Raw genomic sequence first — 15,024 nt, 5'->3', positions numbered from 1 at the left:
CATCCCCAAAGCAGTGCAGGGCTTGGGAGTGTTTCTAGAAAGAGACTTCAGCTCTGCTCGATGCTTCTACTGCTTAAAGGACTAGAGAAATGGGGCATACAGCATTCAATGTCTTGGGCACATGGAGGACATGGATGAGCTGGGCACCAACCACATTGGCACAGGATCTTCCAGAAGCTGTTATTGCTTCCGTATTACAGGTGTGAGGAGTAAGTTTCAATAACGAGGACTCAGTCGTGGTCACAAAGGTCACACAGGTTTCATACACAAAGCTGAGGGTGTAACGCTTTACTACATTGTTCTTTTCCTAGTATTGATACAGAAAAGTAGCAAATAGCACTGAGGAATCTCCTGCTGGTCTTTTACATGCAGGTTACAAAGTAGCCACTTAAATTCAAAGTGACTATCTTCAAGAACATTCTTGAGTTCTTATCTCCCTTCTGCTCCTAGAAGGAAACCTTAGAGCCTTGGTTTCATTGCTTATAAAATGAGGAGAGGGGTTAGAATAAATCATTTCCCAGGTCCCTCCTGGCAGTCTGTACTCACAACATAAGGAACGTCCAACAGGAAACCTCGACATGCTTTCCCCTCTCCATGCCGTCTGACCTTGAATTTCTTCCAACATGTTCAGCAGCATGCATAGATTAAGCAAGACTTTTCTTGGCAATGCCGTGTACATCCTGACCCTTTCTGGGCATTAGCTCAGCTACCCTCTACCTGGAACTACCTTTAATGTCTCATATGCTAGATTTTCCTGAGAGAAAACTTTGCTCCTCTCCTTGAACACTTATCACGGTCCTCCTTAGAGGAAGGCTGATGGATACAGATGTGCATCAACTGCATTAGTTCTCCTCAAAGGCCAGGGATTATGGAGTCCCCATCATTGTATTTTACAAGAAGCTCCACACAGTGATTTTCTCAAATGTTATTTGTTGAGTTCAACTACTCACAAATGGCGAAACCTTGAGTTCTGAAAGCTTTGGCCCTTTGGACTTGGGATGAATGTGGCCTATAATTTAACAAAGAACTGTAAACGCAAAACCAAACCAAACCTGTGCACTTGCTAGGTTCTCTTGCAAAATTACTAGGGCTGTAATGGATTTGGCAAGGACCCTTGAAGGCTGTGGGCGTTCCGTTTGCTCCTGCTCTTTGATTTTCTTGCTGTCTGTTGTTTCTCAGTTCTTCAAATGAAAATGACGTTTCCTCACTCAAGGCCTTCCTAACTGCAGAGCTAAAGACTGCATGCGGCAATTTCACAAATGCTCCCACTTGGGCTCGGAACGAGGCTAAAGGATGTGGCCTAAGTAGCCTGGCCTCGGAAGCTGAGGCTGAACATTGACACGCATAGCTTAGCTCATGCCGAGGGTGCCAGGGCCCGTCGATGTGAAGGGCGCATCAGGGGACACCAGGCGAATGTTCAGAGAGTGAGGTGAGACCTGTTGGCAGGACTCTGGGTGCTGGGGCCTTTGTGATGGACAGCACATGTGTTCAACCCAGAAGACACAAAGACTTGGTGCACAGGCAGCGGCAAAAGATCAGCAGAGCTGTGGTGAAAAAAAGAACCCTTCTCCATTGTTGGTGGGAATGTAGACTGGTACAACTACTAAGACAGTCAGTGTGGAGACTCCTCAGAAAACTAGGACTGGAAATCCCATTCAAGGCAGCAATTCCCCTTCTGGGTAGTTTCCAAAAAGAACTGAAAACATCATACCATAGTGATATATGTGCACCTATGTTTATAGCAGCACAATTTGTCATAGTCAAATCTTGCAGACAACCAAAATGCCCATCACCTGAGGAATGGATGAAAAAGATGTGGTATTTTTATACAACAGAGTATTACTCAGCTATAAAGAAAGACAAACTTAAAGGCTTTATAGGTAAGTGGATGCAACTAGAGGCTGTACTCATAAGTGAAATAAATCAAACCCACATGTATAAATATTGTGTTGTCTCCCTAGTGTAAGAACCTGAAAGAAGAATAAAACCTGAAAATTATAACAGATGTAGTAAAACAGAAAGGAAGTGAATTTAGGGATTAAACAACAAAGATGAAAGAAATGAGAAAAGATGGGATCAAAGGAAGGGTGGAAAAAGGCGAGTAGGTACACAAGGTGGCTGAGATGATTGTACTAAGAATTTCCATCAGTTTTTGAAAATAGCAGTTAATGTATAGAATTTTCACATTGAATAACTCTATATGCTAATATCTGTGATGTAAGCAATGATGTCGAGGACAGTAATGTGTAATACAAAAACCCTTCTTGAATACCTCTCATCTTGGTCTTCTAAAGGTGTGTCTTTTCTAAGGTCTCATCAATTATAATTATATGCTCTTATTAAAATACTTTTTTGAAAAAGTAAGAAAAGACAAAAAATCAAAATTTCTTGAAAGCAAGCAGTAACATTCTATTATTTGTCCAATCTTGCATAACTATATCTGTTAATCGGAGCAACAGATTTGACAATAAAAATAGAACAACCATTGTTAATTAGCTATTCTTGTTTTGAAAATCTGTAATGCATGTATTGTTGTATATTACCATGTTTCTGCTGTTTGTTTTTGCTTTTGTTTTAACTTTTCAAAATAAAATAAAATAAAATTGAAAAAAGCAAAGAACAGCAGAGGCTGCAAGGTCCAGGCGAGTTTGGCATTAGCAGCGATTTCCGAATTCCATGTGGCCCTGTGGCGTGCTGAGGCAGAGCCCGGCTCTGAGTCCTCCACCTGACTTGGCCTACCACGGCTCTACAGTGCTTCCTCTTACATGATGGAGATTCCTTCCACATCAGTTTTTGCTGGGGCAAATAAAGGTGCCTTGCTAAAATCGTGTCTATGTCATTGGGGTGGCCACGCAGAAGAGGGCGGGCCTGGCAGGCCTGGGGAAGACAGCAGTGTGTGATCTCACAGGCCAGGCAAAGGAATTAGACACATCTTTGCAGTGTGCTAGGTCCATGACCATGTGTGCAGAGGAGCGGGCATGCTGCGGCAATGAATCCTGCTCGGTTAATGTATCTGAAATCAATAAACTTCGAGTACTTGTCAGAAACGCCTATCCCAGGAAATGTGTGCCTGGGAGACATTTGCACAAAGAGGGGAAAACCCAGCGCCTGCATGAAGACAGACAGGGACAAAGACAGAGACTTACATGGGGAGACAGTGAGATGGAGAGAGAACAGAGGGGCAGCCACAGAGACACACCTCCACGGAGCCAGGGGGAGCCAGGGGAGCCAGAGACAGAGAGCTGCGCACCCCACACAACCAGAGACACTGCGGTTCAAGGAGAGATGCTCAGGGATGCTCGCATACAGATAGACACATGATGCACTGCTGAGAGGTCATGGGACACACAGGGGAGGACAAGGCTACAGACACAAGCTAGGCACTCCCTCAGTGGTAGGGGACGAAACACACATGGAAAGAGACAGAAACATAGAGGGAGAGAGAAAGCGAATCCTTGGATTAAGTTGTCCTGGCCACTTTGATTCAGAGAACACAAGCTTTGGAGGGGCTGCTGGTGTCCACACCCCACACACCTCTCTCAGGTAAGTATCGCAGCAAGTATGATCTGGCAGCTAAGCAGTTTTCCTACCTCTTGCTCATTAAGCCCCCACAGGATGCTAACCAGTACGTAGCGGCAAGACTGGTTCTTGGTTCCAATACAGGAAAATAGGACTTCACAGACTTGCTGAGGGGTAGTGGAGTTCAGAGTTGGTTTAAGGACTCTTTCCAGAGAAGTTCATTTACTTTTTAAAGAAAATGTACTTAGAATGATATTTTAAAATTTTTATTTTTATCCGTACATGTTTGCAGCACATAATGATTACATTCATCATAGAGAACTGGTGCATGAACACAGTACAGCATAATTAATTGCGCGTCCCCTCCCTTCTCTCCCTCCAAAGAGCAAGAACTGGTTTTCTAATTTGCAAAACATCTATCTCCTTGCTTCCTATGATCTATCTTTTTATTCCTCCATCACTGGCCAACTTCAGAACCTAATTCCCACCAAAGAAGAGCAGCTTAAGATGATAGCATCTAGACGTGGACCAGGAATGTGGCCTGTGGGACAGGCAGTGGGATCAGCAGCAGAGCCCGTGCAAAGAGCACACCTCTACCTTTGTTCAGGGAAGATGGGCCTACTGCACTGGCTGTGGCGGAGCAATGACCCTGAGGACAGAGGAGATTCTGCAGAGCCTTCTGGTTGCCTGGCACACAGGAGTCCTCCATGTGGCCTGAGGAGTTCCAGTTCAGTTTATCTGAATGCTGGCTTTTGCCACAAGAGTGAAGCATGTTTTATACCTGGTAAATTTAATGTGCAGTCTAGATGTTCATATAGAGACCCTGGAGATTGTTACAAAGAGAGACATTTTACAGTTGCCAATGTGGAAGGTAGAATAATTTGAATGATGAAAGGAATCCATAGTGTGCCTTCCTGTTAGAGTTAGCAGCCAAAGCAGTAAGCACATAAATTCCTGGGTCTAGGAGGAGTCCAAGAGTTGCCAGGCAAACTGTAGGCAGGGTCATTCTAAGACCCCTGTGGATGCGCAGACTTAGATCAAGACTATGGGAATGGTCCCTGGAGGGGAATTAGAGGGAGATAACTTGAGGCTCCAGGTGACAGCTATAAGACTGGCAAGAGCTTGAACAGCCCAATACAATAAGGTCCAAGGAGGAGTTTGTTGAGTGAAAGCTGTTATAAATGTTCTCAGGAATATGAGGTCAGGAGAAAGCAGTTCTGTTTCTTAGCTTTGAGCTGCACAGGTTATGGATGGGGAGAGATGAGCCAGAAGTATTCTGGGCTAGCAGGGGGTCTACACCTGGGGAAAGCTTGAGGAAGGCTTTCCCTCAGGATAGTGGTCATGCATCCCAGGACTGAAGAGGCCTTAGGGCACATGGAGACCTCATGGGAATCAGAAACCATGAAGTACTCATGGAAACTGAGGCATGATGTTAGGAAGTGTCACCCCCGAAGGGCAGACTCCACAAAACATGGTGGATTTTCCCTAGGACTGCAGGTCTACAAGCGGCTGACAGAACAGAGGGGGCTGAGGATTTCCAGTTGATGCTGAAGCTCTTTATTTGGAAAAAAGACATTCATGAAAGAGTCCTAAAGTATATTTTGATACCACATGTTACATCCAGTGTATTTTCCCCTTGGGAGTTGTGGGTGAGGTCATGAACCTCGTCGACCCAAATGACGCTCAGAGTCAGGGACCTCCAGGAATCGCCACAAAGAAACAATGGCCACAGAACCCCAGGGGTACCAAAGCAGAGAAGAGCAACCTCACTTCCTCTGTTTCTGTGCTGTGTACCCAAGCGAGCTACGTATGGTCCCTGGAAAGGGAACACATACTCTGCCTTTCAGATCATGCAGGTTTGAGCTTTTTACCTAATGCCATCACTCTTCTGGGCAAATCCTTAACCTCTTAGGCCGCAGCATTCTCATTATACCACCTGGGTAATTATAATATACAGATTATAGGATTGCAGTGAGGATGTTCTCATTTATAACAGCTGGGTAATTATAATGTTCAGGTTATAGAATTATGGTGGGAAGGAAACAGCTTAATGTCTAACAAACTCTTACTGCAAAGCCCGACACATAGCAATGGCTCACACTGATGTTATTGTTTTGAGCCTTGTGGAGGTGGGTAGGTCTGAGACAGTGAAGCTCAGACTTTATATGGAAGGATCTTTTGCTGCATTCACTGCTATTTACTCTAATGAGTTGTCTTAGTTTTCATATTTATGGACTGTAGAATCCTGGGGTCTCTTGAGAGCTCAGGATAAGGATGCTGATTCTCACTGTTAGAATCAAAAACTTTTCTTATGTTACATAGACTAAAAGGAAGTTTTTGTCAGCCCCAGAGAATGGGAAACCATAAAGAACTCACCTGAGTTGGTTGCACAGAAAGAAATTGGACAGGATATCATGTCTGCATCTTGTATAATGAATAACCACTAAGACAACAATTTGCAATGTATTAATTATTGAAACTGTGCTAGTGATCAGTTTTGACACTCTCATTGCTATTTGTTTCTCAACAAAACTATTTTTTTTTTAAAAAAAGAAAGAGATTGGAATAATCATATTTGCTGTTCCTCCTTTTGGGGCATGATCACAGGAGAAGCACAAAGAAAGCAATTAAGGAGATGGAAGGACACTGCACGCGAAGAGGAGCAGCAAGCGGGGGCGGGTTACAGTTTCGCCTGTAGAGTGGGGTCAGAGGAAGGTGCCGCTGTGCCGAGAGCGTTGGAGAGTCCTCAAGGCTGAGCTGCACGTGGCACTCTGGGAACAGCGAAGGCCGAGGTGGCTGATGCGGAAACATCAGGAGAAGAGGTCCGCCGAGGAATGGCAATCGTTTTGTCCTCTAGAGTAAGACTGAAGTTACGCCAGCCTGCCAAGGACGTGCGCTGATAATTCTTCTGGTTTATATCGCTCCTTCACTCACATAGATAAATTCGCCTTCACTGTTACCCGTGTTCTTGAGAGAGCAAGGGCGGAGGGAAGGGGCGATGGAGGAGGCAGCTACGTGCTGTCCTCGGCGTGCAGGGCGCACACAGAGACTCGGCGATCCTGGGAGGCAGGCCCGCAACGTGCCCCCATCTCCTCACCACAAGTCTCCCCAAGACCTGGTCTTCTTTGGAGCTCTCATTCCTTTGGAAGACAGACTCCGCGAAGCCCAGGTATCTCGTTATTTAATTACGCATCGCTGTTGTCATTTATAAGAAAGGTAGCTCTTTGTTTAATTCAGAGTCAAATCTTGCACTTCCTTTCAGCATATCTCGCTAATTAAATATAAGTCTCAAAATAGGTTAAAGGTGCTAAGCAGATGCCTGCGTGTCCAACACGACGCTCGTGTGTAGACAGTCCACGGATCAGAGGCTCTGCGGCGGAAGTGTGCTTAATTAGCCAAATACGAGCCACAAGTTGGCATAAATAGATACTCCTCAATAAACAGTAGTGTGTCACAGCGTTAGCTAGCAGTGTGGAAGCTGAGAAGAAATTAATCACTAACGCATTAGAAATAGCATGTTTCTACTTACAATTAGCTCTCCTGTTAAGTGACGTACTTGTATTTACTTCGGTTCCAATCTGTGTATCCATGGCAACCATGGCTTTTGCTTCCTCTGAAAGCTTGCAGTAAGGGAAAGACAATCCAGATGCTGTGGATTCAGGCCCTTGGTGGACGTCCGTGGGCTGCCCGGGAGGACCTCAAATATTGCCAGGACCTGGGGGGCAGCGCTCAAGTCAGGCATGACCTGCTCTCAGATTAGTAAGGAGGCTAGGGGTGGCAGCTGTAAAACTTCAAGGTCAAGGGGAGCTGACCTCTTAAGGAAACGTTCTGTACGAAATTAGGGGAGGAAGAAATCAGCTGCAGCTCAAAAGAACCAAAAAGGAGCTCCTGAAACTGAAAAAGTTATTACGTAGGAGTTGTACGATATATAATATAGTCTCAAAACTCTGGTAGAAAAGGCATGAGTAATTGAGTTAGAACGTAGAAAAGAGACAAGAAGACATGCTATTGGGGAGGATAAAATGCTTTAGATGACCACATGGAAGTGTTCAGCATGTGGAGCCTTTTGGGAATTGTAAATTGGGACCACAGTGAGCTAACTCTACACACATTTGAACAGAGAGAAAATGACAACATTGATATTTGCAATGGCAAGAGCAAGTCAGTCTTTGTGGGGGACATGTGAAACTTGAAAAGCCTTTCAAGAAATTGTTTCACAATTTCTTTTATTTTAAAGAGAAAAAAAAACAAGATAACAACAGAGACAAAAACAAAGCAACAAAAAAGTATACAGAATTTCAAAATAAGATCATAGAAAATTAATAATGGTTGCTATCTTACATATTGTTGTCATCAGCGAAGTCACTCAGCTTACCAGTTGTAAGATGTGGGTAAAAAGGACATGGTACTTTTATACAATGGGGTATTACTCAACTATAAAGAAAGATAAACGCTAGACTTTATCTTATACATAAATGGGTGCATCTTGAGACTATATTCATAAGTGAAATGGGTGAGACCCATATGTATAAATGTCGTATTGTCTCATTAGGATGAAAAAAAAAAAGTAAACGAGATTCAAAATGTACAACAGACATTGCAAACTGGGAAGAAACTGCTCAAAAGTAAAGACAAACTGTGGTAGGGAAAGGGGAAATGAAGAAAGGAGAAAAAGAAAAAAAGCCATGTGCATATACAAGATAGGTGGGGTGAGGGAGACAGCTCAGTAGAATGAGTGCCTGCCTGGCAAGCGCAAGGTCCTGAGTTCAATTCCTGGTCACACACACACACACACACACACACACACACACAAAGCTGATAGGTAACATCATAATACAGCTATTTTCTCTTTGTTCATTAAAAAGAAAGTCTTGTGCCTATATTGTATCCACAAGGTTGCATACGTATATCTTCTACTCTGAATAATTACTAGAAAGACAACAATATACAATGTATTGACTGTTACAACTATACTAATAACTTGTTTGGAAACTAGAGTTCATGGTTATGTTCATCTTCTTTTAAAAAGAAAAGAACAACTGAGATGTGGGAGAGGAGGAAAAGAAGGGAAAATATTAGCTTAAGTAATTGTACTACAAATTTCTAGTGATTTATTGAAAAGAATACTTAATGTTTAATTGTTTGACACATTCTTTGAAAATAGGGCCCAGGAATTATATTCCAAGGCATTTAGTTCAAGAACATGGGAAGTTTTATGTACACACAAATCTGTATATGAATGAGCATTCAACATTTTTAGGAGCCCCAAACAGGACAAACAAAAGTCTTTCAATAAGTGAACGGTTAAATAAATTGTGGGTTAATCTGTAACATGGACTATTACTCAGCGATAAACAGGAACAAGCTATTTATGCGTAGAGCAACCAGAGTGGATGTCAGCGGCATTACCATGGAATGAAAAGGCCCACTTTAAAAGGCTGAAGAATAGATAACTTCATTATATAGCTTTTTCTCTACAGCAAAATTATAGCGCTGGAAAACAGCCCACCAGTTTTAGGATTGCAAGGGATGGAGCAGGAATGATACGAGTGTGCTCCCGAAGGACACCAAAGGCGATCCTGCTCTACTGGGTTCACTTTCAACATGAAGTCCTGCAGTAGTGTAGCAATCTTTACGTCAGAGCAAGCGCCTGGAACTATCCGTACACACACGGGTACCTGGCACAATGTCCCGGCTTTGCTACTGTGCTCGACCCCATTAAACCATAACATTGTACAGATGGTGCTGCATAGAATGGGGGAGGCTGGATGAAAGGCATACTGAGATTCCTCCGGACCGTTTCTATAGCTTTCTTTGAATACATAATGATCTCAAAGTAGAAAGCATTTTAGGGGCTGAGGAGATGGCTCAGTGGAATAAGTGCTTGCCTGGCAAGTTCAAGATCCTGAGTTCAAGGCCTGATCCTACCGAATAAATAAATAAATAAATAAATAGTATTTTAAAAATTACTGCTAAAAATGATTCTTTATTCTCAGATGAGAAAATACTATGAGATAAACAAAACGTTAGGCCCATGGTACAGTTGAGCTACCAAGGCCTTGAGAAGGCGGCTCTGAGCTGCAGGTAGCACAAGGCATGTGTGTGGGATAGTGTGGCCCGAGAGCTTCATTTGCACTACTACCCTTGCCCTAAAGCTTTCGGTACCTTTCAGGGTTATAGAAGTTGCTTTAAGCTAGGACAAGTATATGCATAAAGGAAATAAGTTGAAGAACATGAGATATATTAGCTTCTCTTCTCACATTGCTGGGACAAATACCCGACACTCAAAATGAAGGAAGGAAAGGTTTATTTAGTTTACAGATATTTGAGGTTTCATAGTTTAAAACAGCCTGAATTACACAGCAAGATCTCGGGGCCTTATTTGTTCTAGAGAGAGGGTCAGTGCCCCTGTCTTCTCCAAACATCTCCTCCCTGCCTGAGGTGGCCTCAATCAGAGACACTGCCACCCCACACTACAGGGTCAGGAGGAGAGGCTGGGGCGCTGCCCTGCCCAGGATGATGGAATGCACGCCTCTGAGAGAGGGCACAGGCCTGGGAGGGGGCAGAGCCAGCGCTGGGAGTTAAATGTTTAGAGCCCCTCTGGCCCCGCCCCCTCCCGAGCCCCGCCCTGGTCCTCTGGCCCCGCCCCTTGAGCCCCTCCCTGCTCCTCCAGGCTTCTCTGCCCCATAACTTACATGAAGGTTTTGCAGGGACAACTAGGCACAAGCCATAACGTGCCTTATGTGTCTTTAAAGTTTAAAAATTATAATAAAAGATATATTTACCTTAAGATCTCTCAAAATAGTCCCTCTCAGGAGACACACTAATGCCAGCATTCTTGCTCTTTCTGAAAGAGTTCTAAGTCTGGTTTCATGGCTTTTCTTGCCTCAGTGTTCTAGACTGTCTCAAAACATTCACCTTTTACGGTCATGTCTACTTTGAGGAAGAACCAAAAGTCGCAAATCTGGTGGATGTGGTGGATGAGGTGCAGGAAGGCTTTTGCCAGCCTGCCCTTCCGTTGGATGGTGCTTGGCAGCTGCACTCACTATATTTTTTATCACACCTTGCAAATATGTGAAAGTGGACTTCCAGAGCTCCTCCAGAAAGTAGCAAGAACAATGGGATAAGTGCGTTCAAAGTGAAGGAGGGTATATTGCTGGGTTTTAGTGACAATGTGTTTTTTACTATAATACATTTTTTAAAAATTTAGACATCCTTCAGTTTTTGTTTCTCCATTGCAGAATCATTCCATGATGGGTACAGATGTGTTCTTGCTTCCATTTCCCTTCTAGTCTGGGTACTTGTGTGAAAGAGCTGCACTGTGTTTCCCCAGGGATGTGGAACAACGCTGCTCCCTTCACCCAGGTTCTAGTGAGGTGACCTTTGTAATTAGCCAAGGACAGCCACCTTAGCCTTGTTTCCATTTCCAGCCAATAGTTAATTGAAGTGAAATTTCCCAACGGCCCTTCCTCTCACAAGACCTGTAGCGAAAGGCTGGGAGAGAGAAGGCATTTCAAACAAAGCTACAATTCTTTCTGTTCTCACACTGTGGCATAATCCTCCTCCAATTTCCATGCTAACTTATTTGAAGTTGAAGATATTTCTTTGTCTGCTTCCCATCAGCTTTCTCTTCTCTCTTTGATCCAAGGCTTAAAAATATATTTGACTTCCGTCAACCTGAAAATTCTTGATGCCTCTTGGCCTTCTGGTATAAGTTCTGAGGCCAAGTCTCCCTCTGATTTCCATGCCCTGCTTTGTTCCCTGCCTCATGCAAGTGCTTCCCCAGAGAGGAGAGAGCCTCACCAAAGCTGTGTGCTCCCAGAAATGCACTCACAGATTTATTTAATGCCTTGCTTTCCCTGCCTGGCATCATGGAAAGTGCTTTTATGAAGGAATATCCAATCTGGAAGGAAGAGAACTGCTGTTTTGTTCAAGGAAATGTCTTTCTTTTGTTTTGTAAATATTATTTGCATATTATTTGCTTTGATCAGCCCAATTAGTGGCTGAATATTTGGCCAACACTATCACATTCTTATCCTCAACCATGTCATGAGGATCACAATGAGACTTGGACTCAAGATGAGTTTGGGCATCAAATGTGAGCACAGGAATGTAGGCAAAATCCTAATCTATGAGAGAAACAATTCCAACTTGCTCTGAAAAGAGTGGCTCAAGGCTTATGTTTGCCTAAGAACCAAAGATACTGACAAGTTGAAAGTCCAAAGACCAAGGGCTAGGCTGAGACACTATATATGGATTCATAGCTAAAGGCTACAACTAAGATGCCAAGATGAAAGGAGGATTCAGATAGGCTGGGGGGACAGGACGAGGAGAAGACCTTGTGACTGTGGCTAGATGCCTTTTGTTGGCAACTGCAGTCTCCCCCGGGTGGAGGTATGCATTATCAGGAGCTGCCCTAGTGGCTAGGCCACTTGGGTCCCAGACAGAGATCATAGGCAGAATCCAGATCTCACAACTTTAGGAGATTTTACTGGTCACCTTATAGGACCAGGAAGTTGAGAGAAGAACTTAGTTCATAGGTGGAATAAGCCCAGATCAAAGAGAAGGAAACTTTACCCTTCACTAACATCTCCCAGGTCCTCGCCCCCGCCAGTTCACTGACCCCATTACTGTATCCAAATGCCCTACCTCATGCACTTGGGGCTGTGGTCAGGAGAGAGCGAGGATTTTCCCTCAGACCACTGCAGAGTGATTTATGCCTCTTTTCCCCTGTCCCTAGAACCTCTTTGCAGAGTCCCCACCACCCCGTGATATTCCAGGGCCGTGCTGAGTCTCTGGGGCCTTTCCTCATATCTAGGATTACACTCTGGATTTTTAGCACTACTCAGGTGCTCAAGGCAGACAAAAGTGCATTTCAAAAATCCCAACTCTTAGTTGTTTAAGTACAACAGGATGCTATGAAATAGGGCAGAAGAATACCAGACATCTCAAGGGGACTCTTTCCATAGGAAAGTAAAGCACTGGGGAAGCAGATTGGCCCCAGTGTAGAGAAATTTCACAATATGAAGTGGTGTCAGGCAGGTGAAGGCGTGAGCGTCCACACTGCGTCCTTGCTATATGGGTTGGATTTACACTGCGGCTCCCACCAAGTCTGCTGGAGCCACTCTGTCCCTCTCTTGTGTGTCTAAACTAGAGTCCTGCCAAGGACTTGATTGACACATTAAGAACAATCACCTTACACTATCACACACACACACACACACACACACACACACATACACAAATACATACTGTTGAATCTGTTTTACCTATTACTTTAAAGCACGAGACCTCCTCGGTTAAGTCCAGCTGTGCGTGCACTGCTTGGACCCTGAGGAGCGATGCTGCCTTCCTCTCCCCTTGCCTTCTGATCTCTCCTAGTCCGCTCGTCTAAAACGTGTCTACTGGATGCTCATTGTGTGTTAGTCGTGGTCCCAGGTGCTGAGATCATAGTTACATACACACCCAAAGAAGTGAGAAAGTAAAGGAATAAACACTGCAATAACTCAGGGCACGGACTGTGTTAAGGAGGGGTGAGTTTTGTAAGTTTCACTAGAGAGGGACAAGCAGGCAACCAGCAGAGCAGTTCCCGTTTGTGGCGGATTTTCTTATGCTGCTAGGACCCATGGCAAGCGATTTCCATGTATATAAGCTTCTCAGAAGCCCTTTGAAGGAGGTGCTCTACTATGTGTTTGTTATAAATGTGGCACCCGGTGTGCCGGGGTGTGGAATTGCTTTCTCAGAGTCACACAGGACATGAGCATTAGAATGAGGATCTCATCTCAGTACTCTAACTTAGATAGTGATGGTCCTAACCCCTCACACCCTACAGCCTAAAGACTGGTTCCCGAGAGATGAAACCCCAGTGTTCTGCTTTGAGCTTCCCTCCTCAATGGGTCAAATGCAGAAGGCCTCAAATGCAGACGCCTGGGAGCCCAGGATGTGTGTACAGAACCTTACGTTAGCTTCTGGCACACTGATTGTAAGTCTGTCTCCAGTGGATAGTTTCCCCTTAAGAAAGATGAACTTTTGAAAAGAAAGGTAAAAATGATGTTCTTTATGAAGTTTATGGAATTTAAAAAAATGGGGAAGTGTTTTTAGTGTGGCCACATGGCAGGATGAATAGTTACGGCAGTAAAGAGCAGTGTCCGCGGTGGCGGGGGCAGAGTGTTGGGAGCTGCAGACCTACCAGCAGGCACCAAGTACAAGAAGGAGCCCAAGGACTGTGCGACCCCAGCCCATTTGTCCTCATAGTGTCCCCATGAGGCTGGTTCATCTTACAAATGAGGAATCTCTGTCTCAGAGCATTTTAGGACTATCCCAGCTGGGAAGCGGCAGGATGAGGAGCTGAGCCCAGGCTGCAGGGCTGCAGAGTCTGCATGCTGTCATTTCTGATCCTAGGTTAGAGGCTGGAGCCTTCCACGGTACTAGGCTGAAGGCAGAGGCTATACTTCCATGACATCTCCCTCAGGAACTGCGTGCCCATAGAGACTGTGGTATGCTCTACCACCTATGAGAGCTCTAATCTTAGTGATGCTCCTGGACTAAGCTTATGCTGGTGAAAGTGTAGTGTTTCCCAGGGGCAAAACCTAATTTACAAATTTCACATTTATAGGCCTGTCATCGTTTGTATTGTATGATAGATTAATCGATTGATTCATTGCAAGGTCTTGCTATGTAGCTCAGACTCACAATGATCCTCCTATTTCAGACTTCCCAATGCTAGGATTATAGGTGTTGAGCCACCATGCCCAGTTTTGGTGGCTGGCACGTTGTGCCTGGCATTCCAAGGCTGGCATGGCATGTGGGAATCAACTGGGGTCCTTGCACTTGCCAGGTAGGCACTTACAACACTGAACTATCTTCCCAGCCTGTGTTGTGCAATTAACTTTTTAAAACTCTATTATTGGTTTATCATTTCAATGAATTAAGACGACATCAGCAGTATCCAGGGCTCAGCAGTGTCCTTAGCTAATGCCATGAGGACACAATTATTTTGTCACATATGAAATATGCAGTCAGCCTTTAAATGAGCAAGTGTTAATTCTGAAGGCCGAAGGGCCTTGAGAAGTCATTGCCCACCCCATGCGGATGCATTCATACTAGACGTTCCTAGACAGCTTCCCTCATCATGCAGTCCAGAGTGTAGTCAGATTCTGGGCAAACTGGGCTGTCTTTAAGATTTGCCTGCAGTTCCCTTTGGGAAAGGAGTGTTCTGCGTGATGATGTAATGCCTGTGTCTTCCCTTACTAGGTGGTCCATGTTGAATCGCAGAGACTGAAGGTAGCTAGAATCCCATTCTGTGTTAAGTGAGTTTAGTCAAAATAAATCTCAGGGCTTGGATCCTTGAAGTCACCCAGAAAAGAAGTGATTCATCAGTTCCTCACATTATGTAGCTTCTGGGAACTGCCTGTGGAATCATTCTGACTTAATGGATGACCAAACACATCGTGCGAAAAATGAGCTTTGGTTCCCAGGTTTCTGTTGCTTGTTTTTCTTTTCTTT

The 15,024-nt window shown here is 44.4% G+C and overlaps 1 protein-coding gene across 1 annotated transcript in view; it reads left to right on the top strand.

Moving 5' to 3' along the window:
- Positions 1–15,024, top strand: part of Fhit (fragile histidine triad) — a 407,319-nt gene that overhangs the window by 66,351 nt on the left and 325,944 nt on the right. The window lies entirely within an intron of this gene.

Source organism: Octodon degus, unplaced genomic scaffold (genome assembly GCF_000260255.1).
Source record: "Octodon degus isolate 3935 unplaced genomic scaffold, OctDeg1.0 scaffold00043, whole genome shotgun sequence".
NCBI classification, from domain to species: domain Eukaryota; kingdom Metazoa; phylum Chordata; class Mammalia; order Rodentia; family Octodontidae; genus Octodon; species Octodon degus.
The sequence above is the reverse complement of the archived record's forward strand: the minus strand, read 5'-3'. Positions and strand labels throughout refer to the sequence as shown.